Source organism: Neovison vison, chromosome 9 (assembly GCF_020171115.1).
Source record: "Neovison vison isolate M4711 chromosome 9, ASM_NN_V1, whole genome shotgun sequence".
NCBI lineage: Eukaryota > Metazoa > Chordata > Mammalia > Carnivora > Mustelidae > Neogale > Neogale vison.
In genome coordinates, this window is record NC_058099.1 from 32,739,805 (window position 1) to 32,764,138 (window position 24,334).

The window sequence follows — 24,334 nt, forward strand, 5'->3', positions numbered from 1 at the left end:
GTCCTGGAATCGAGTCCCACATCGGGGTCTCTGCTAGACAGGGAGCCTGCTTCCCCCTCTCTCTCTGCCTGTCTCTGCCTACTTGTGATCTCTCTGTCAAATAAATAAATAAAATCTTTAAAAAAAAGGAGGGGGGGATGATGCTGAGACCATAGAATTGTTTTTCTGTCCGGTTTGGCATGGTGTTGGGAGATTCCTAATTTCTCCAATTCTTCAGATGTTCTTTACTGAGAAGCTGAGAGAGGGCTGGGACCTCCTAGGAAGCCACTGTTTTCCACCAGACATCCTGGTTCTTCTTGCCACAACAGCCTGAGCAGGTAGGTTTCTCTCACTTGCTCACTTACATTGAAGAATAGTTCCATAGGGTAAAATGGGGAGATGTTAAGCGTACAGTTGGTGAATTTTGACAAAGGTATATATGTGTAAAACCGATACCCCAAAGAAGTTAGAAAGTATGGCTATCCCATTCCCCTGTAACCCCTCCAGTGCCCTATCGGAGGCAACCCTCATCCCAAATTACATTCCCAAGAGATGGTTTTGCCTGTTCTTGAACTTCGTATGAATGAAATCATCTCTCGTGTCTGACTTCTTTCACTCAACATGGTATTTTTGAGATTTATCTGGGTTGCTGGGCGTTCACTTCTTCTAATTAATGAGTCCTATACTAATGTATAAAAATAATAATGCAACTTGTTTACCCATTTTCCGAGAAGTTTCTTCTCTCTGGTGACCAGCCTTGTTCCTGACCTGGAGCATGTTTTTTTATGGCACTTAACAGTGTTTTTTCCACTACGTGGAGTTGAAGGGTAAACAGCTAGCCTTTTTTAAAGACCGGCATAATTTACACACATGCTATTAATGAAACCAGGTGAAAGACATGTTCATTTAGGTTAAGGCTATTTCTGTACCTGGAGGAGGTCAGTTAAAAGCCTGTGACAATAACCTCCGTGTGAGGTAACTCAAGTCCAGATCAAGTTTTTTCGCTGTGAGGGGAGAGAAGGAGGGACAGGCAAGCTGCATATTTCACAGGAAGATTCGACCAGGCTTTGTGTCAGATTAGATGTATGGGATGAAGGAGTGGGATGAAACAAGTCGTATTTCAAGGTGATCATTTATCTGCCCGTTGAGTCCCTCTTTTCTTTACAGGTCGGGCCGATTGGTCCCTCTGCAGGCTCGTCCTATTCGAGAATTTAAGGAACCCTGGTTCAGTGGCTCTTCGCCCCCCAGACCCACTGTACCTTTCATCCTGCTTCTCACAACTAAGTTCTTACCATATACCGTGGCATTTTTTTTCAAGGCATAGTGAGATTGAGAAAAGAACACCGAATTTGGAACCATGTGAACATAATGCTTTTAAAACAAGTAATCTCTAAATGTAATCAAAGAAACTATCTCTATAAATGGTTTTGTACTCTAGGCTCCTGAAAGGGAATGGGTGTAGAGACTGGCTTGCTCCTAGAACCCTGAAGTCCATTAGCCCATTAATCCTGTCACTCTGGGATAGCTGGATGATAGGAAACTATTTCAGCCTAATGACCAAAAGAAAAAAAAAATCACTTGGGTTGCAGTGGGAAGAACTCTGCTCCAAGAGTAAAGAATTCTGGACCCCGATCTTGTCTTTACTGTGTAAGTTAAGTTCTTTCCCCTCTCTGTGTCTTCTGTTGAATGAAGGAACAGGACTGCGTGATCTTTGAGATGCTTCCAGTTCTGACATGCTAGAATATAATGCTAATTTCTAAGCAACAGAGGTTATCAGGATATTTATAAAGGGTTTTCTAGGGGCATCTTTATATCTAAGACAAGATACCTTTTTCCCTTTGATAAACTTAAGTAGATATCCAGAAGTGATGAGTCAAGTGGGGTGTATTCCAGGAAAAGGAAACTGAGTCGTGTTTCAGTAGTACTACTGGTGTAATCCCAATGCTGTTGGCTGTTAAGATCAGGATAAGGGTGTATCGATGATATTTTGTAAAGGTAGGGCACTTTATATGGGTATCAATGAACAGGATCTCAAAGATCATAGCATTCAAATTCTAGGGTGACTCAAACATGAACTTTGGTGCTAAGGAACTCACCTCCTCCTTAGATACTTCATTCCATTTTTATATCACTCAGATCATTAGGAAACTATTCTTTAGATGAGCTGAAATCTTGATTTCACGTAGCTATCAGTCCTAACTTTGCTCTCTGGAGCTACAAACTACACTTGCTTTTTTCTGGCTAAGGTTGCCAACTGCTGAAATGTGGGCCAGTATTGGACTATGTCTTGTGGGCTCTCCATGGCATTTAAAAATACCTCAATTCGTTTCCAATGTGGAAACATCACGAGATTTTTTTTTTTTTTTTTTACATAAACTGCTTCTGGCTCTCTTGAAGGATCAAAATATCTGTAGCATTTCCTTCTCAGGATGATTCTTCCCTTTTTTATCAACAATTCAAAGTTTTGTTCCAGTCCCTATCTTCCCTGCCTCAGCCTATATGCTTTGGGAGAAGCTGATCCCACCCTGGTTCTATAATAGGGCATGCAAATTAGTCCTAATTCATCAGCATAGCCTCACCTCTTGTTACCTTTGTTGATCCAGAAGTGAGGACTGTCTTAGATTGGGTTCCCTGGAAATGGATTTGAGATGGAGAGTAACATGCACAAGGTTTATTAAGGGGTGTTCTTAGGGCATACATCTGTGGGGACGTGAAGACAACAGGACAGATGTGGACAGAGCTGATCAGCTAACTGCAATGTAGTTACAACCGAGGCCTCAGATGATCCCACCAAGGACTTGAGAATGGGGAGGACCCTTCAGAATCGTTCCAAATTGAAGCGTAGGGCCCAGGCTCATCAGCCAGTGGCTAGCCTCAGACAGCACCTTGTGGTCGGGGGGGAGGTATAAAACCTTGGGGGAACTGATTTCCTGAGACCTGGGACTGACTGCAAGAATATTCTCAGCATCTGAGATACTACTATGTCCAGCCTGATGAGGGAAACTGAGCAGAGCTTCACGGTACCCACTTACAGGCTCATGACCCAATCTAGACTAACGGAGGTTTGCTGAGGTCTTTGAGAAAGAGGCTTCCAGAAATGACCTTTCTCTGTCTGGATGTGGGTGAGGACCCCGGGGACTGTCGGTGGCCATCTCACACGGAAATTAGCATCGATGACACAGGTGTTCTGCTAAATCAAACCAACCTTGAAGCTTGAATGACCCGGGACCCTTAGTGTGAGCTTCATGGTTAAGTCCCCGTTTTTCAGCTGTGTTTGGGTGACTTGCAAAAAAAATACTCTTTTTTTTTTCCTGGCCTATAGAAACAAAAACACATACCGCCAATCTGGAGCTGAGTTCCTGGTGGTAACCTGCTAAGTAGCAACTGTCTCCCCCTCAGGTGGGTCACTTGGTTTCCAGTTGTCTGATGCACACCCAGTTCTTCGCGGAGGTAGCAGAAAGCTAAATCCTCATCTTCGAATGGTAGGAGGTCAATATGTAACAGCTAAGGTGGAGAGATGAAGAAATATCAAGGGAAACTGTTTATAAATATGGGGTACACCTCAGAAGCTGGAAGAGTTGGCAGTAGCTGCCTCTGGGCAGATCTATCAGGGCGGTGTGGGACAAGAGCTACAGCTGGTTTTTGAAGGAAGCCTTGACTTGCTCTTTGATTTGAGACTTTATCCCCTGGGGGGCATGCATGCTCTGGGCCATCTTGCATTGCTCCGTGGCTCTCCCCATGTCTTAGTTCTCCGGCCTTCTGCCACCTTTCTCCTGGGTATGGGGCTTTACTTAGTGCTGGTCGAATAATCATCTTGAGCTCCCCTCCCCACTCTTTCTCAGCTTATTCGCTCTCTCACCTTCTGGGAGATCTCTTTCCCTGCTCCTGATCTCTCCCTTTCCGCTCCAGCTCCAGGCTCCACAGGACTGCCTGGCACCTCCCCTGTTCTATCCCTAACTTGCACGGGGAGATAGCCAAGGTCCCCTCCCAGCTCTAACACTGTGAAGTCTGAAAGAGATATGGGAACCTTTTATTTACCTAATACTATTAGCTTTTCCTTCTCTTGTCAGAACAGGCATTTACTGATGAACAACCATGTGCCAAGTTTGAGAGAAGATGCTGTCCTGAGGTTTTACTGTCACATGGCTTTGATTGTGTGTGTGTGTAAGATTTTATTTATTTATTTGACAGAGAAAGAGAGCACAAACAAGGGGGTGTGGCAGGCAGAGGGAGAAGGAAAGGAGAAGGAGAAGCAGGCTCCCTGGTCAACAGGGAGCCTGATATGTGGCTCAATCCCAGGACCCTGGGATCATGACCTGAGATGAAGGCAGATGCTTAACCGACAGCCAGGTGCCCATGACTTTGCTGTTTTAACACCTCTTCATGCCCTAAAGTTTTTGTTACCTCAGGTGAACCATCTATAAAATGTATATAAGGCTAGAAGGATTAAACGAGTCTATGTTTGTAAAGCCTTTTAAAAACTACTTACTATAAAGTTATTAATCAGCACAGCATTTGGAGAACTACAGGGGTGTGGGGTGAGGGGTATGTGTATGTACTGGGCTTTTCGGGTAATGAGAATTACTCCCACTCTTAAGACTCACCCTTTAAGAGAGACAGACATATTAACAAAAAGTGATGTATTGTGAGTAACTGTGATACAGTTCTTTATATCAGGAATATGACCAAAGTACTATAAGAACCCAGACTGGCCATTTCTTCCTGGGGTTGGGGTGCAGGTCCAGGAAGATTTCACCAAGGGAATGTCATTTTAAATAATTTTTAAAAACCCTTTTTTTAAGATTTTATTTATTTGAGAGACAGAGATCACAAGTAGGCAGAGACGCAGGCAGAGAGAGAGGGGGAAGCAGGCTCCCTGCTGAGTGGAGAGCCCAATGCGGGGCTCGATCCCAGGACTCCGAGATCATGACCTGAGCCAAAGGCAGAGACTTTAATCCACTGAGCCACCCAGGCACCCCTCATTTTAGATGGACTTTAAAGAACAAGTACTAACTTTCCAGGTCAACAGAAAAGATAAGGCAAAAGGATAAAGCATTGGGTAAAGTCCAAAGAGATGGTTTAAAAGAGGCTAGCATGTTCAGGGAATAAGAAAAATGTTTCTTTACTTTAAGAATTGTAGCTATTGGGGCACCTGGTCAATTAAGCATCTGACTCTTGATTTCAGCCCAAGTCATGATTTTATGGGTCATGATCTCACAGGTTGTGAGAATAAATACGTAAGTAAATCTTTTTTTTTTTTTAAGATTTTTTAAAGATTTTATTTATTTATTTGACAGAGAGTAGGCAGAGGCAGACAGAGGGAGAGGGAGAAGCAGGATCCCCGCTGAGCAGAGAGCCCGATGTGGGGCTTGATCCCAGGACCTTGAGATCATGATCTGAGCCGAAGGCAGAGGCTTTAACCTACTGAACCACCCAGCAGCCCCTACATAAGTAAATCTTAAAAAAAAAAAAAAAAAAAGAATTGTAGCTATTGAGGCCTTGCAAAGAGGAAAACTTTCAGGACTAGAAACCCCTCAAGTTTCAAAATTCTGGAGAGGAAGAATTTCTCATGTGGTACAATGTGCAAACTTTACTCTCTCTTACTCTATCTCTCTTTTTTTGGTCTTTTAAAAAAATTGTGGTAAAATTCACATAACATAAAGTTCACTATTCTAACTATTTTCAGTGACATAGGACATTCATCACCAGTACTGCTACCTAGTTCCAGAACATTTTCCTCACCCCAAAAGGAAACCCTGTACCCATTAGGCTCTCCCTTTTGACCTCTCATGGTCCCTGGCAACTGCTTATCTGCGTTCTGTCTCCACAGATTTTCTTGTTTGGGACATTTCATAGAAAAGAATCATATAGTATATAGTTGTTCCATACTGTGGAAAAGACAAATAATATCTTATTATTATTATACAAATAATTTGGTCTTATGGACCCCTTGAAAGAGTAGCAGGATCGCAGCGAGGTCTGCAGACCAGACTTTGAGAACTGCCCTCTTAGGTTGTCCAAGGCATGGGGTACTGGGTCATCATTACAGCTTCTATTGTATTTTTTTTAAAAAAAGATTTTATTTATTTATTTGTCAGAGAGAGCGCGAGCGAGTGCGAGCCCAGGCAGAGGGAGAGGCAGGCAGAGAGAGAACCAGCTCCCTGCTGAGCAAGGAGCTCCATGCAGGACTCGATCCCAGAACCCTGGGATCATGACATGAGCTGAAGGCAGCCGCTTAACTGACTGAGGCGCCCGGGTGTCCCTACAGCTTCTCTTCTAGCACAAGGTGGTTATCATGGCCCCATGTCCAACCGGAGACCTTCCCCTCCCAGGTCCTCATCTCCCTTGTAAACTGCCAGCCGTTTTCTGCGCACTTGAGATGAGCAATACAGTAAGAGGTTCACACCTAAACTGCTCAAAGGAACGAAACCACCAGACAGAAACACATTTTTATTAGTAATAAATCTGAGTGTGGTAAACGACGACGACAACAACAACAGCTATACCCCATACTTCCTTCCAATAAAATTCCAATCACTTCCTGCCACTCTCATCACGGTGTATAATCCCAGTAATTTTATCTTTTACCTGTGATGAGAGCTGTCGTGTATTTTTGAATATCAAGCAGCAGCCATCCTATCCGTGGCTAGCCGCTTTCTCCTCCAATGATCACAGCTTATTTTATTCTTCAAGTATTCTTCTCAGAGTAATTAACAGGCTTATTATACAGCATATTCAAATGTTAATGCACATGCCGCACTGATGCTATTGTGAGACCCATTTTGCTTCGGAGCTAAAATTATGTTGCCATTCTGCTTGGTGCTAGAGGTTCTGTGCCTGAAACCTGTTTGCCACATGCAAGGAGCCACAGTTATTTAATTAGAATGCTGAGCTAGAATGAGAAGAGTCTGACACTTAATATAGAACCTGCCAGCTCAACGGGGTCAGCAAGGATGGGGCTTACAGATTTGAATGAGCCACCCGTCACTGGAGAGGCAATCAATATTTGAGCAGACTAGCTCTGGGGCATGTTTAACATCGTTCCTTCGGGGGCTCTACCAAATTCTGCCTCTGCAGGTTACAATGCCAAAAATCACAGTTCAGTTGGGAACATTTTCATCACACTGAGCTGAAGTCGGCTTGAATTTTCACTCTGTTTTTTGCTCTGCCCTCGGGAGCCCCTGAGAATGTGTCTGCTCTCTGTCCTGTGAACGCCCTGCAGAGACTGAGGGTGGTGATCCCATCCCCATGGTCTGTTCTTCTAAGCCTCAGGTGGCTCAGTTCTCATATGATGGGTTACCAGTCCCTTTACCCCTGTGGCTGGTTAATCAATGTTCCCCCCACCATTTTTTTTTTTAAAGTGAGATGCTCAGAACCTGAAACAATGATCCAGTTATGTTCTGATTGCTGTGGAAATGCACAGATCTCTCATAGATATGATTCTGTAGTGCTTTCCTGGAGTATATTACCTTTTTTATTATCCACCACTGATTCATAATCAGCAAAACCCACCAAGCCTTCTGAGCCATGTATTGACATATAAACAATTAGCCATTTAGATCCATTAAATATAGGATCTGAGACTTGTCATCATTCCATTTAATCATGTTAAATTTGGCCTATCAAAAGCTTTTTTTTGAAAATTTTAAAAGACTTTATTTATTTATTTGACAGAGAGAGAAAGATATCGAGAGAGAGAGAGAGAGAGAGAGCACAAGCAGGGGGAGCAGTTGGCAGAGGGAGAGGGAGAAGCAGACTCTCCACCGAGCAATGAGCCCAATATGGGACTTGATTCCAGGACTCTGGGATCATGACCTGAGCCAAAGGTACAGGCTTTAACCAACAGAGCCACCCATGCACCCCGACCTGTTTTTTGAATCTATCCTGAGTCTATCCCTTTCCTCCACAAAGGTAAACAATCTATCAATATTGCTATCTTTACCCAAATCAAAGTTAAAAACGACAGAGAAGGCCTCCGGATGGAGCTCTTGACCTATTACCAGAGACCTTAGATCAAAGTAGTCATTCAATCTATTATAACCCTCCCTCCCACCTTCCTTTTCTTTCAACTGTCCCATCCTCTATCTCAGCTTGTCAGGGAGGGAGAACATCAAAGAATATTCCACATCACTAACTGGCTGGTTCAAGGGACCTGGAAAAGAAACCAAGGAAAAGGAGGAAATGAGACCTGTTGAAGGGCCCAATGTGGCAGGAGAGGATTCTCTGAATCCTACTTTAGCTAGGTCCACACACGTGGTGGGACGAACCGGGGAGGTATTAAGGCGCCAGTCAAATGGAAAATAGTCCAGGGTTCTGTTTTGGTGAGAGAGAGAGGAAATCAATAACCAGGAAGTAGAACCAGTGTTCGAAGCTGGAAGATAGCCAGTTGGTAATCAAAATGGAAGGACTAGGCAAAAGAGAGCAGGGACAGAGGAGGGTCACAAGGAGAATGAAGCTAAGAATGAACATCTCAAAAAGAATCCGAGCTTGTTAAATGCACTCCAGAGCTGTGCTATCCAGGATGGTAGCCACTAGCTACAGGGAATGGTTTACATTTAATGTAATACAAATTAAGTAAAAAATTCAGTTCCTCAGTCACATTAGTCACATTTCAAGGGTTCAATAGCCACATGCTACCATATTGGACAGTTCATCCCTAGAGCACTCTAGGTGCCAAACCAAGAAAGATATGATTTTAGCGCATTTGTGTTTCCTTTGCTTTCCTTCCAGACCCAGCCCAAATATCGATTCTTCTGGAAAATTTCCCCCTGCTTGGTCTGTAACTGTATGCTAGAGACAGTAGAGCATTTTGAGCTATGCGGTTCTTGGTGATTATGCCTAGATCTAGATGGGACTTAGCATGGAGATCCTACACAGTTATTTGCCAATCCTTAATTCAAATGAGGCTCTTTTTCTATTTGGGGAAGGCAACCTCCTTGACAAAGCAATCAGTTTCAGGACTGAGATGTGTGGAGCAGGAGAGAAGAAGGAAGGGAATACTGGCTCAGTCAGCCAGATCTGCCGAATCCTTCTCTGCAGCTAGGAAAAATCATTTATAAAAAAGCTTTTGACCTCCTGTCCGCAAACATTACCTAGGCCATCTTGGCCAGGCAGTCAAGAAGTTGAAGTCAAGTTGATGTAAGATATCTTGTCATCTTACCTGTGGGCCCTCACTAAATTTTCAGTGTGCCTTCTTTCTTTTTTAATTTCCTGTGCCAGAAGCTCTTAGGCTTTTTCATAATAAGGTCTATCAATCCTACCTCCTCAATCTCTCTAGGATCTGTCCCTTCCTTTCAGTACCCTCAGTTAATTTATCTTCTCTCTCCTTTCCCACCCAGCCCCCACACTGTCACCTAAATGCTCTAAGAACCTTACCTGAACATGACATTTCCTCCCTAAAATCCTTTAGTGGCTGCCATGACATCATAAAGCCCTGCTCCTTGGACCCTCACAAGCCTTCTTGTTTCAGGTCTTCCCACTCCCTGATGGGAGCACACACTCCGGCCTTCCCATTACCCAGAACCCATGTGTCCTCCCATAGCTCTGTGCCTTTATACTAGGAGCTTCCCCTGCTTGCAATGCCTCTTCTTTTCCCCTGGGGAATTTCTACACCCCTGTTAAGGTTCTGTTTGAACCTCATCTCCTCTGAGAAGTTGAACCAGAGCCTCAGACAGACTGAAGTGATCCATCGGCTAAGCCCAAGCACCGTTCAGGCTTTGGTCATAACTTGTCTTGTGTATGACACTCATGAGTCTATTTCTCCCACTAATCTGTGAGGTCTCTGGGGAAGGCAGTGCATCTGACTCATCTCTTATCCCCAGTGGCAAGCACGGGCCCTGACGCATCACAAACACTTACTAAATGCCTCTTTTTTTTTTTTAATTTTTTCAATTTATTTATTTTCAGAAAAACAGTATTCATTATTATTTTTTTTTCCCAATTTATTTATTTTCAGAAAAACAGTATTCATTATTTTTTCACCACACCCAGTGCTCCATGCAAGCTGTGCCCTCTATAATACCCACCACCTGGTACCCCAACCTCCCACATTCCCGCCACTTCAAACCCCTCAGATTGTTACTAAATGCCTCTTTTTTTTTTTTTTTAAGATTTTATTTATTTGACACAGAGAGAGAAGTCACAAGTAGGCAGAGAGGCAGGCAGAGAGAGAGAGGGGAGGAAGAAGGCTCCCTGCGGAGCAGAGAGCCCGACGACGTGGGGCTTGATCCCAGGATGTGGGGCTCGATCCCAGGGTCCTGGGATCATGACCTGAGCCGAAGGCAGAGGCTTTAACCCACTGAGCCACCCAGGCGCCCCATTACTAAATGCCTCTTAAAGGGAACAACAGTCTGGGCCATTAGGAGGCTCCACTGTGACTGAAAACCCAGGACTACAAGGCTCCTCTGGGTGGGCTGCTACTGCTGGGTTCTTCAGGGGTCCATAGAGGCCTGCGGACAGGTGGCCCTGGTAGTCGATGTGGGGAGGAGCCAGAAGACCACTGCTAGCCTCCCTGCACACTACCCCTCCCCCATCCCCATCCCAGGCAGCCAGCGCTGTGACCAGCACAAGCCTGTTCCTTGTTTTTTGTGCAAAAGCCCAGGATCCCTGGGTGAATGCTCTTACAGCGTCTGTGGGTCACTCTATGAAAAGAATGAAGAGCAAGGGTGAGAAGCTTCTTGGTAGAACAGAGAGGGATGGAACACTGCCCCTCTTGCACAGCATGGGGGATGTCATTGGTGAGGGATATAGGAGGGAAAGCAACACTCGTCATGTTTTTAAAAGTGCACCATACCTAAGGGTTACCAAGACACTCCCATTTCTCCCATCTTCTTTTGCCTGTTCTCCACGCGGAGAGGCAGGCAGGAGAGATCTGGGGTGGTTATTTATAGACACAGAAACTAATAGCCAGAGAGGTCACACTTTTGAGCAGAGGCCCCTAAATAGGAAATGGCTTTCCCAGGGTCGTGAAGTAACAATCAGAACTATAGCAAATGGGGGTTACTTAAAAAGAACCTACTGGTTTCCTTAACAAAGTGCTTAAAAACAGAAACATTTTCTAGTAAACTGAGTCTATAGAGGGTTTCCAGGCATTTCTTGGGAAATGGGACCAGATGACTTTAAAGATTTCTTCCAGCTATGAGATTCTGTGAAATTTAGTGTTTACTGTGTTCCAGGTTCATGTAACTTCATTAAGCACAATTCTGAGCTCCCTCGTAAATCCCAAAATAAATAGCTCGTCCTCCCAGCCTTGCATCCCTGTCTGACTTACCCAGAAGTCTCACCCTGGTACTTATTTATTCCACCCCCCCAGCCATCAATCTCTTCTTTCCACTCCTTTTACTCCCTACAACATAACAACTCTATTACTCGATCAATGCTTCACTTCCTCTGTCAGAGATAACTAGGATTTAGAGCTAGAGGTGTAGTTTCTATATAAGACTAGAAAGCAGAACTGTCATCATGTATTATTGAGATCTTAATTTAGTTCCCATTAAAGGGGAATTAAACTGACTGGATTAGTGCAGTTCCACTCTATTCTTTCCTCTCAGAGAGATGACTAAATCCATTTCGGTGTCATATTTGGTAGTGGGATATGGGAATGGAGGTTTCCATAAGTCAGAGTAGGTGTGTGGTTTTCTAGAAAGTAAAGTCTGCCTTCATGGGATGGACCAATGAAGTTATTTATGTTCTGTCTGCCAAGGTTCTCCCCAGTCTCCCTGTATGAGAAAGAAGTATTATACACCCATCTGGACTGGGTAAAAACAGCAGCTAATAGCAGTTCTGTGCAAATAGATACCCTATTTATCTTCTGATCCAAGAGCCCAGGCTCTACCCACTGTACCACATGCTGTTCAGGGTGGTAGTGGTTCCTTTGAGTTAATGTTTCCTGAGAGGTGAAGTGCAATGTCCAACTTTAATGATAAAGGCTATATCAATAGTAACACATGACCTCCTATTTCAGATAGAAGAATTATGGGCCATTCTGGGTGTCGCTGGTGGTCTTAGAGGATGGCTCTTCTGTCTGGGTTTGTTTTAGTGTCTCTCTTGATTACCAAGAACGTTCTGCCACTTACTTTAAGAATAAATAGTGCTTCTTGCTGATGGGGGAGGTTGGAAGGTTCACTACAAAGGCTGGGACAGGACTGCCACCATCTTCTATCCCCATGGAGTGTCAGACATTGTTATGTGACTCCCACACGGGAATCTCTCATGGCTGACCAAGGCTGGTTTCCTTAAAATGAGGAGAGAGTACTAACAAGAAAGGGTGACAAGACAACACATATAGAAGCACAAAGGAAGTCTTCATCCTCCAGTTGAACTTGCCCAGGATATGTGCTGATAAAATCAGATTGGAGCATATAACTGAACTCCATCTGTTAAAGGCGCTCACAGCCACTTAAGAGAATGCCAGGCAAGAAAGACCCTGGCAAGACATTTTCTGCCTGCCAGAGTAATTCCTTCTCTTCCTTTCCCAACCTGGCTAAAAATACAACCAACATGTCACTACACACACACACACACACACACACACACACACACACACACACACACGGGGGCGGGGGGGGGGGGGACCTACACACAAAACAAAAAAGCCTACCATTTGTTGAGCAGATTGTGACAGAATATCAATTAGCTAAGTGTTTGGTATGCAAACGTCCCCAGTGCTAACTCACCATAGGAGGGCTTGCGGGGAGGAGGAACAGAGAGTGTCAGTAAATGAGGGAGGAAGGCTGGCTGCCTCCGAAAGAAAGTGCTGGAGCCAAAGCTCTGACTTCATTGGCAGGTGAGAATGGTGCAATTGCCGTAGATGTCCACCTAGTGTCAGCAGTTCTAGCCAGAGCCCCTCTACCCTAATTGGTTCAGGCGATGACTATTTACTGAAAACACACCTGCAAGAGGGCCCTCTGAGTGGGGGTAGGCAGCAGGGGCGTGGCGTGCAGAACCATTCAGAAGGTTGCAGTTCGTCAGCAGGGGTCCCTTTTGGGGCAGGGACAGATCTAGGTTACTTTAACTATAAATTCCAAGTCGGGGGATAGAATCTACTGGAAGCAGGGATTTGAAACTTCCAAATAAATGGAACTAAAGCATCATGTTAGTTTCTTTCTTTCTTTTTTTTTTTTTAAGATTTTATTTATTTATTTGGCAGAGAGAGAGAGATCACAAGTAGGCAGAGAGGCAGGCAGAGAGAGAGGGAAGCAGGCTCCCCACTGAGCAGAGCGCCCAACGTGAGGCTGAACCCAGGACCCTGAAATCATGACCGAACCCAAGGCAGAGGCTTAACCCACTGAGCCACGCCCGCGCCCCATTATATTGGTTTCTAGAATATGTCCGTTGCCAGAATTGCTAAAACTCCACGGGATGAAGAAATAGCAAAAATTTAGGAGAGGCTAGTGTTCAACTAGAGATGTTAATGAGAGTTGCTGATTGAATAATAGTGAGTCAGTAGCAGGCCAGGAGTGAGGTGAGTCTTTTGCTCTGTTCCTTCTGAGTTATAAATCAGCCACCGCAAAGGGCAGTTTGCTTTTCAGATGGATTTGGACATGATCTAGAACTTCTGTAAAATGAGAAGGTTCATTGATTAATTACATAGGCCAGCATTTCCTAGATGTGGTATGCATTCCACTTGGGGAAGTGCAGATAATTAGATGAAATGTTTTTTATTTTCATAGCTTAGTGTCTACTTTAATGTGCCTTGGATGAAATAGAATTTATTACAGCACAAACCTGTGACTGGTTTTCTGCATACAATGGTGATATAACATTTCCATTTGAAACACTTTTAGTAAAGATCTGACTCTTGATCTCAACTCAGGTCTTGATCTCAGGGTGGTGAGTTTAAGGCCCACCTTGGGCTCCACATGGGGCCTGGAGCCTACTTAAAAAAAAAAATGTTTGAAATGCTTTCATTAAAAATCGGTTTATCTGAAGAAAAAATATTAAGCAAATAATAATATAGAAGATGTTATTACAAGAATCTGGCAAAAGTCACAAGTAGGGAATGTAAACAATTGGAAAGTTTGGGAAATACATATTAAACAAGGGAATGACGTAGATTGACCTGTAGACAGGAGAGTTCGGAACACCAGACAAATAAAGGGAAAATGGTAGAACTCTTAAAGGATCCAGGTTCCAGTTCTAACTGCCACTATGCCTGTGTGACACTGGCCTCCCTCTGGATCTCCACTTTCTTACCTTGAAAATAACTCTAACGCCTTGTTCAGCTTTACTATTTAGTGGTTCTATTAGATTATGAGCAATCATAATAACAGCCAGCGTATTAAGGTCATCTGTGAGCTGAATGTTTTCCATAATTTTTCATTTTAAATTTTCGTAATAGTCATGAGAGGTAGGTGTTATGATACCTATTCCATATACAAGGGGATCAAGGGTGGGAGGTGTTAAGTAACTTTCCCTAGGTTGTACACAACCTGATGGGAATAACCTTAGATCAGACTCCAGAGCCTGTGTTTTCTGCTCTTAGCCTTGCTGTGTTCCAAGAGTTAGTTCCTATTCACCCTTCAAAACTAAGCTCAAGATCATCTATTCAAAGAAGTCCTTCTCTTTCCACCTTGGCTAGTGTCCCTCATCCATGTTTTCTTACTGTTCTATGTATGCTGTGTTTTGTTAATTTGCCTTTGTATCTCCAACACCCTGCATTGTTTTGGGCAGAATAAAGAGTCAACAAATGTCAAAAAGAGGGGAAGTATAAGGGAGAGGGAAAAAGAGAAACCAGGAGAGGGAGGGGATTGGAAAAGAAAATATGTTGCTATATTATTTTATTCAATATGAAAGAAGTAGACTTGAGAGGTAAGAGAACAAGGTAATTAAACATACGGTCTTCTAGATCCAGCTGGGACACCTGGGTGGCTCAATAGGTTAAGTGTCTGCTTTCAGCTCGGGTCATGGTCTCAGGGTCCTGGGATCGAGTCCCACATCGGGCTCCCTGCTCAGCAGGGAATCTGCTTCTCCCTCTCTCTCTGCCTTTCCCCCTGCTTGTGCGCTTACTCTCTCTTTAAAAAAAATCTTAAAAAAAACCCTCTAGATCTAAACCACCCAGCTGGGCCACTTACTAGGTGGGTGATTTATGGTGCAAGGTCATGCCTCTTCTTCAGTTTCTTCATCTGTAAAACAAGGACATCAATACTTACTTACCTTAAAGGAAGTTGCAGAAACCAAATGAATTCTATATAAAGTGCTTAGAATAGTGCCTGGTATATGGTAAGCAGGTGCTCAATAAACATTGGTTATTATTATTATTTTTGTGTGTGAAATTACTAAAAGGGGGAAAAACCCACTAGTATAAAGTGAAAAAAAAACCCCATGACACTATTACATACATATAAAACATCTTGATCTTCCCAAATCTGCTTGTTTACCAATGCAGATTCATTCCATGGCAGTTACAAATAAGAATTATAGCCGTGGTGCACAGTGTAATATCCTTATCTTTCCACTTCTATGGCAATATAATTAGTACTCCATATCTATTCTCAGAGCATTTGGAAATATCAATATTAAAATGACCACACTGTGTTATATTCTAATTCAGATTTGCTTGTTATCTCTCACCCTCAATCAGACTGAGTTTCTTGGGGGGAAAGGACTCTTGTTTGATTCTTCTCCATGTCACCAATTCTACGTGAAGAGCCTGGCAGTAAATGTTTGTTATGTGTTTGCCAAATGAATATTGTAGAAAAGATGTATACATGTGAACAATAAAATTAAAACTATTATGTGGTATTTACCATACAAGAAGCTCACCTTAAGTGTGATTACAGTTTGGAAAGAGAGATCACTTCTAGGTACGAAGAGGTAGTAGAACAGAATGGTCAATCTGAACTTAAAGACAGACTGCCTTGGTTTTAAGCCCTAAGTCTAGCACTAATGCGCTTAGATGATCTAGGGATATAACCTAATCTCTTTAAACCAGTAATGTCCTTATCAGTGAAACAGAGATAATATTAGCTGAATGAGATAATGTATATAAAACATTAGGTACCTATTATGTGTTTGTAAAGTAGCTAACATCTCCTCCTCCTCCTCCTCCTCCTCGCCATCATCATCACCATCATCAAAGGCTTTGTGATGGAGGCGCTTACTACCTGGATGGGCAGACACAAGGAAAGAACACTGAACAGCCAGGAGGTGTGAATAAAGGTATTGTGGATGTTAGAAAGAGCCAAGGGCAAACAGAGAGGACCAATGGCACTGTTTACTTAGAATATTGGGTATTTTGGGGAAAGGAATGGGAAAGAAGATCAGGAAGTTGGCTTTAAGGGCCAGGATGAGAAATTAAGTCTTTATCCTGAAAGTGTTACTGATACTTGACAGTATTGTATACAAGGTAGTAACCAGTTCAGAGTGAGCCATAAGGGGAATGTTCTGGCTGTTTCTGCAGGACAGTCTGGGGATAGTGAGGGAAAATGGAAACAGATAATCCACCTAGGAAGCTTTTCCAGTACTTGAGTGAGAAGGTGAGGTCCCTCTCTGGGATGGTGGCATGGGGAAGGATAAGTGGGAATGAACATGTGGGACACTGGGAAGAAGAAACTCATGGAACCGTGTCCCCCAGATGTGAGAAGGAGTGAGGAGACAGAGGGGAAGACAGTGGTGAAGATTTACAACTAGATGACCAGGAGCATGGTGCTATTGTTCTGACAGAAAGAAACCAAAGAGGAAAGTGGCCTGAGGGGGCAGATAGAATTGGTTTTTGTTATGCTAAGTTGGAGGTGCAGTGGGATATTCTGTAATGAATGACATACAAGAGACACTTGAAAACTTGAACTTAGAACTCAGACTGATATTTATTTAGAAGATATATGCACAGAGGTAATAACAGAAGGTCTACAGTTGGATCAACCACCTAAGAAGGGTGGAAGTATACAGAGAAAAGATCAGGGAGTCATCCTTGGGAAATACCTCCCACATTGCAGGGAGTGAAAGAAGCCTGTGAGGAAGGATGAGGAAGAGGAAGAGAGGTGAAAAATATTTCCTCACAGATGCCAAGAGCCAGAGCAGGTTTCAAGGAGGGTGGAAGTGCTGGGAGGGGTCGTGAGCAAGTCTCTCCCTCTCAGAGGTAGAACTGCTGAGGGGCCACGGGACTTGGCCGCTAGGCATCACTGATGAGAGAACGAAATGTGGAAAGAAAAACTAGACTGGAGATGTGAAGGAAGGAAGAAGGGGTGTGGGGAAAAGAAGGTCAACTGAGTATGGTAGGAGTTCAAGAAGTTGGGGAAAGAAAGATGTGATGGCGGCTCAAGGTGGGAGCAGAATTGTTCTTCCCCAGACAAATGACCACTCATGGTTCATCGGGAGGTGCTTATTTGTCTATAACAGTAAGAAGTAGAAATAAACATTGGTGGAAGAGGCCAAAGGACGACCTTTGCCACAAACTAGATTGAAAGGCAGGTTGCCGCCGTTCTAGAACCGTAGACCATGTTATCACTAGGAGTCCTGCAGCATCTGGTTAAGCAGAGACAGAACTCATTTATCACGTATCCACAGACCATGAGGGAGGGAAACCAGAAACTCTCCCTCTCCACTTAGGAAAACAAAGTTTGATCCACTCTTTGAAAAGAATTCGAAAGCTTTGGAAAAGTATCTTAGCAAGGAAGGAACACTAAGAAAAGTACGTGCATGATATCTTCCCTTTCTTGACTTGTGTGCGCAAATGCACTCTAGGAGAATGCCTAGGTGCGTCACGAGACCACTCCCAACAATACCACGAACACCCCCCATGTTTAGGACACTCCTATCCGCACAGTGCTTTTCATTCTACAAAAAGCTCTCAAGATTGGTTTTGTCCACCACAGAATCCAGGTGAAGTTTTACCTTTCCTGTTTTACAAGGGAAAAAGCCAAGGATTAGCAAGAACGCTGCAGTTTCCCCCCAAATTACACCGCCGGGGAGTGGTACTGCTACATACCCTTTGCTCTTTTTCCTGAACATTCTCAAATATCACTCCCATGGTCCTCACAGTATGATGCTCCGGATACAGCATGACAAACCACAGTGTAGCAGGACTCTGATCTCCCCTGGTCTGGGGGCTCTATAATTATCAGTATAGTCTGAAAACACATAACCACATTAGCTTTGGAGCACTTGTACCAGATCATTTTTTTTTTTAAAGACACATTTATTCAGTGTCAGGATCAGACTATTACATTTAGCAATCAACAGCATGGGACCAAAAAAAAATCTACATTAAAACCCTTTGTTGGAATGCTTTACACTTTCCACAGAACAGAAACTGAAATAACCTGTTATACAAATAGTCTTGAATGCAGTCCTAGAGGTTTTTTTTTTTTTTAAAGATTTTATTTATTTATTTGAGAGAGAGAGAGAGAGAGAGGTCACAGGTAGGCAGAGAGGCAGGCAGAGAGAGGGGGGGGAAAAAGGCTCCCCACTGAGCAGAGAGCAGGCCTCAATCCCAGACCCTGAGATCATGACCTGAGCTGAAGGCAGAGGCCTAACCCACTGAGCCACCCAGGCGCCTGCAGTCCTAGAGTTTTTTGCCCATACACATGGGTATTGTCTAAAACATGTCTTCTTTGTAGCAGATAGGCTTTGCCAGCACTGTGCTTGGCTGAGTTCACAAATTTGTTGTAACCTGTAGCTTCCCTGTCACTTCTCTGGCTCTCCGGTCCTGCTAAGCTTTGTTTCCTGGCAGTAATTAAAACCTTCTGCCACTGCCATAGCTACTGCTCCTGCTGGAACCATCATAGCCACCATGGTTTCGTGGTTTGGCAAAGGACTGGCCTGCACCACCAGAGGGGCCAGAGCTTTTGCCTCCAAAATTTCCTCCTTTCATGGGTCCAAAATTTGAGGATTGATCTAATTGCCAAAATCATTATAGCTTCCGCCACCTCCAAAGTTGCATCCGTTATAGCCATCCCCACTGGTACCATATCCACCACCATCTCGACTGCCACCAGAGCCACCTCGACCACTGAAGTTCCCTCCACGACCAAAGTTGTCATTCCCACCAAAACCACCTCCACGACCACCACCAAAGTTTCCAGAAACACTTCGACCTCTTTGGCGAGATGAAGCACACTAGCCATTTCTTGCTGAGATAAGGCTTTCCTTACTTCACAATTGTGGCCATTCACAGTATGGGATTTTTGAATGACAGTCTTATCTACAGTTATGGCCGTCAAACGTTACAAAAGCTAAACCCCTCTTTTTGCCCCTGCCTTGGTCAGTCATGATCTCAATCACTTCGATTTTTCCATACCTTTCAAAATAATCTCTTAGATGATGTGCTTCAGTGTCCTCTTTAATGTCACCAACAGAAGTCTTTTTCACAGTTAAGTGAGCACCAGGTCTTTGAGAATCTTCTCTTGAGACAGCCCTCTTTGGTTCCACAACTCTTCCATCCATCTTGTGTGGCCTTGTGTTCATGGCGGCCCCCACCTCCTCCACAGGTGCCTATGTGACAAACCCAAACCCTCTGGAGCACTTGGTGTTTGGATCTTTCATTACCACACAGTCTTTAAGTGCTCCCCATTGCTCAAAATGGCTCCTCGGACTCTCATTGGTTGTTTCAAAGCCCAGACCTCTGATGATGAAGAGCTTCCACAGCTCTTCAGGCCCCTTGGGAGACTCTGACTTAGACCTGATGGCGGTGGGAGTGGAACTTTAATGATGTGTACTCGGCGGCCTCCATAAGCAGACAAGCTCAGACCATGTTTTTGACGGGATAGTACCTCATGTGCCCTTCTCCCTTCTGACCCCCATCATAAGAGCCCTGAGGCAGAAGTTCTTAGCCATGTTTCCTTCCTCCCCACACCTGCACGGTTCAATCAGCCTTCTGAAAAGCATGAACAGGACCTCAATATTTAAACTTGCTCCAGATGGGTCAGGAGGTGGAAAAGCCATTCTCTCCCTCAATAACTGGTTTGGTCTTGTAGGAAGAAGACCGGGCTCAGAGGCTGAAGGCCCAAGTTCCAGATTTACTCTAGCTCTGTGACCTGAAATCACTCAATACTTACCACCGGTATAAAAATGACCATACATTGGTCTGGAAAATCTGAAAAATGACCATAATTATTTTATGTCTACTGCAAGGATACTGTGAAACACTTGTGAAAGTAGGGAAGGACCTGTGCTGGGTTTAATTTTCTGCTGTGGTTGACTTGAAATTCTTTTTTTTTTTTAAGATTTTATTTTTATTTTTTGAGAGAGAAAGAGAAAGAGAGTGTGTGTGTGTGTGTGCATGAGCAGGGGGAGGGGCAAAGGGACAAGCAGACTCCCCACTGAGCCTGGAGCCTGACATGGGGCTTGATCCCAGGATCCTCAGATCATGATCTGAGCCGAAGTCAGATAATTAACTGACTGAGCCACCCTGGAGCCCCTCGACTGGAAATTCTTAATTTTTGTAGGAGGAGCAATGCCTCTTCGTTGTGCACTAGGAAATGCAAATCATGTAACTTTGTCCTGTCTATATGGCCCCTCTGGGCTGCAGTCTATAATGAATTGAATTGTTAGGAAATAGACAACCCTCAATCTTTCTTCTACTCTACCTATTAGCTAAATTTGACACAATTGATCACTCCCTCCTCCTCTTTCTTTAAAAAAAATTTTTTTAAAGATTTTTTAAAAAATGTATTTGATAGAGAGAGAGAGAGAACACAAGTAGGCAGAGAGGCAGGCAGAGAGAGGTGGGGGGAAGCAGGCTCCCCACTGAGCAGAGAGCCTCACACAGGGCTTGATCCTAGGACCCTGAGAACATGACCTGAGCCGAAGACAGTGGCTTAACCCACTGAGCCACCCAGGCGCCCCCACTCCCTCCTCTTTGAAACATCTTTTCCAAGTGACTTCTGGGACACTATACTTTTCTGGTTTTCCTCTGTTTCGGTGGCTGTTCCTTTGCTGTTTTCTCCCTAATCTGTTTGCACATTACCAGACTAAACTCCTCATCATCTCTGGCAATCTTGCTCCTCCCAGCCTTCCTCATGTATTAACAGTAACTCCATCATTCCAGGTGCTCGGACCAAAACCCTTGCCTTTGTCTTTGACTCTCTCTCACTCCATATCCAATATGGAAGCTGCTCCAGAATCTGACCTCTTCACCACTCCCATCACAGATCAAGGAAGGCTTAATCATAGCTCACTTGGATTATTACAAGACTCTTCTAACTGGTCTCCCTGCTTCTGCTTCCTCCCCTGTCAATAAGAGTCTGTTCTCCACACAGTAGTCAGAAGAATCCTTTAAATATATGTCAGATGACATCAGTCTTCTCTTCAAAACCATCCAATGACTCTCCATCTCAATCAGAGTAGAAATCCCTACAAGGAGCAACAGACTTACTCCTCTGAACCTACTTCCTGCCACCACAGACCATTTGCCCGTGTCCCTTTGCCCGGAATACCCTCCCAGCTATCAGCCTGGCTGGCCCCCTCACCTTTTCAGTTCTGCTCAACTGTCATGTTGAGGCATCTAGGTGGCTTAGTTGTTAAGCATCTGCCTTCGGCTCAGGTCATCCTGAGATCAAGCCCCACATGGGGCTCCCTACTTGGCCGGGAAGCCTGCTTCTCCCTCTCCCTCTGCTTGTGTTTTCTCTCTCACTGTCTCTATCAAATAAATAAATTTTAAAAAAAAAGATAAAAACAAACAAACAAACAAACAAACAGGGGCGCCTGGGTGGCTCAGTGGGTTAATCCTCTGCCTTCTGCTAAGGTCATGATCCCAGGATCCTGGAATCGAGCCCCACATCGGGTTCTCTGCTCAGTGGGGATCCTGCTTCCCCTTCTTTCTCTGTCTGCCTCTCTGCCTACTTGTGATCTCTCTATCTCTCTGTCAAATAAATAAATAAAATCTTAAAAACCAAACCAAACCAAACAAAAAAAACTGTCACTATCGGTCAAGCCTTCCCTGACCATCCTATTTACATAGCAACCGGCATCGACCTCCCCCCTCATTCTTTAGCCTATTGTTCCACGCTCAGTTTTCTCCAAAACACTCATCACTATCTGATATTTTACATTTTTAAAAAATTTGCTTAGTATTTATCTCTCCCCATTAGACCGTAGGCTCTATCCAGACAGGGGTTTTTGTCTTTTAGCTGCCATAGGATGGCATCCAGAACATAGGATGGTGCCAGTGAGTGACACCAGGCAGAGTTCTGGAACAGACGATGGGATTACTATTATTTTTTTTAAAGATTTTATTTATTTATTTGACAGGCAGAGATCACAAGTAGGTGGAGAGGCAGGCAGAGAGAGAGGAGGAAGCAGGCTCCCAGCTGAGCAGAGAGCCCGATGCGGGCCTCAATCCCAGGACCCTGGGATCATGACCTGAGCCGAAGGCAGAGGCTTTAACCCACTGAGCCACCCAGGTGCCCCGGGATTACTATTATTAAGTCACAGTCACCACAGGTCCTTTGAGTGTATAAAATGCCTTCATAGGCTGCAAGCCCTGCATACAGGAGCGTGGGCATTTATGGGGGTGTTCCTGCAACTGCTTCTCACTAGACTATACCGTGGGGATGGAAAGGGGAGTCAGGAGAGGTAACTATCCAAACACCACCCCCAAGAGTCTGACACTTGGAGAGAGGTTTCATGTGTGTTCATATGCAAATAACTCTAGAACCAGGCAGCATTTGTTTAAAAAATAGCCAGCCTTCGATGGCTAGTATCTCACATTCTGGTAATGACCCCAGAGTTTTCTACAGAGAGAAGGGACAATGAACTATGGCTTCGGAACGTCCTGTGTGGCTACATCTGTCCCAGACAAGTTCCTGCTCTGGCCTGCTTATCACATCAAAGACAGCTTGCCTGACTTCCAATCTAGTTTACTCCAAGGTCCCTCCACTGGCCCCCTCCACCCAGTATTGGCCCTACTACTGTTAATTTGAGACCCCGCCCTCTCATGGTCCCTCCGCAGTCTGCTTCTAGATACAGGAACATGAGGCAGGAGTGGAATTAACTTAGGAAGGCTGCAGCAGACCAAAGAATCTATTATTTCCTTACAATAAGGATGTGTATGACTTTCTTGAGCATACAGTGCTCAGAATTCAGGGACTACATCCATCGGTCTTTGCATCCTGACAGTCTTGGTCAACTTTTGGCACAGTACGTGGCATTCCCTAAGGTTTACCAAATCACTGAACTGAACATAATAAGCCCTGAGTAAAGATCATTCTCATTAAGAAGTACTTCCGCATCTTCTGTAAGGTACCCCCGAGATATCTGATAAGGTTATTTAACTGAGCTATCATAAGAAACAACTAGGAAGAATTAAAGCATTTCAATATTTAAGATGCCAGTTTTAAATGATAAACTTTATCATTTACTTTATACTACTTTAAAATTTTATTTTTTAATTTTTTATTTCTTTATAAAATTTTATATAAATATAAAATATTTATAAATATAAATATAAAATAAGTAAAAAATATTTATTAAAATATTTTAATTTTATTTAAATAAATATAAATTTATTTTTAATTAATTAATTTTAAAAAAGATTTTATTTATTTGACAGAGAGAGAGATCACAAGTAGGCAGAGAGGCAGGCCAGGTGGGGGGAGGAAGCAGGCTCCCTGCGGAGCAGAGAGCTCAAAGTGGGGCTCAATCCCAGGACCCTGGGATCATGACCCAAGACAAAGGCAGAGGCTTTAACCCACTGAGCTACCCAGGTGCTCCAAAATATTTTATTTTTTTATTATGTTCAGATAACCAACATATTACTTTAAAATTTTTAAAGTTACTTCAATTTGTATTTGATTTCTTTAAGCCCTATATCTGAAAATCCAAAAATGATCAAGAAGCAAATTGCAAATTACACCTTCCATTCCTTCCAGGACTCCTTTGTAGAAACAGTCTCTGAGGTTATTATGAGTTTTTAGATGTTTTCTGATGAGAAAGACTGGAAAATTTAGAAATGTAAAGCTAAAGCATTAGGATCTGATGACTGAAAACCACATTAATTCTGGGTGCTGGGTATATATGGGTGTTTGTTATGTGATTCTCAATATTTTCCAGTGTGTTTGAAAAACTTGCTTCTCTCGTCTGTTCATACATTTTCATACCCAGACAAGATCAAGCCTGAAAAAGATAAGCTGTTTTATAATCAGTAAGAGGTGCTGTTGGCAATAAGTAAGAAAATTTGGGGCAGGTAAATCATTCCTTCCTTGGCTCTTAGTTTATCCATATATAAAATGGGGGAGGGAACTAGATGGTTTTGTGGGCCCTTCTACTTCCAATGCCATAAGAGTTTAGAAAAGAATGGGGCATCTCTTCACATTTTAAAAGTTTTCTGTTTATAAAGGATTCTTTCCAGATTTCCTGCATTTATTTAGTGCATTTAAAACTGTCTTGGGAGGTACCTGGGTGGTTCAGACAGTTAAGT

General features: G+C 43.6%; 1 protein-coding gene across 3 annotated transcripts in view; it reads left to right on the top strand.

The window, feature by feature from the left end:
• The first annotated feature begins 3,355 nt into the window (after positions 1 to 3,355).
• The window catches only part of HEMGN (hemogen), a 34,670-nt gene continuing 13,691 nt past the window's right edge, over positions 3,356 to 24,334 (top strand). The window contains exons 1-2 of one of the 3 annotated variants that reach the window (XM_044264276.1): positions 3,356 to 3,378; positions 16,058 to 16,137. The gene's annotated coding sequence lies outside the window, so the exon portion shown is untranslated. Of the gene's footprint in view, positions 3,379 to 4,077; positions 4,134 to 16,057; positions 16,138 to 24,334 lie in introns of those variants that run through there. The other 2 variants (XM_044264275.1, XM_044264277.1) reach the window with 2 other exon arrangements.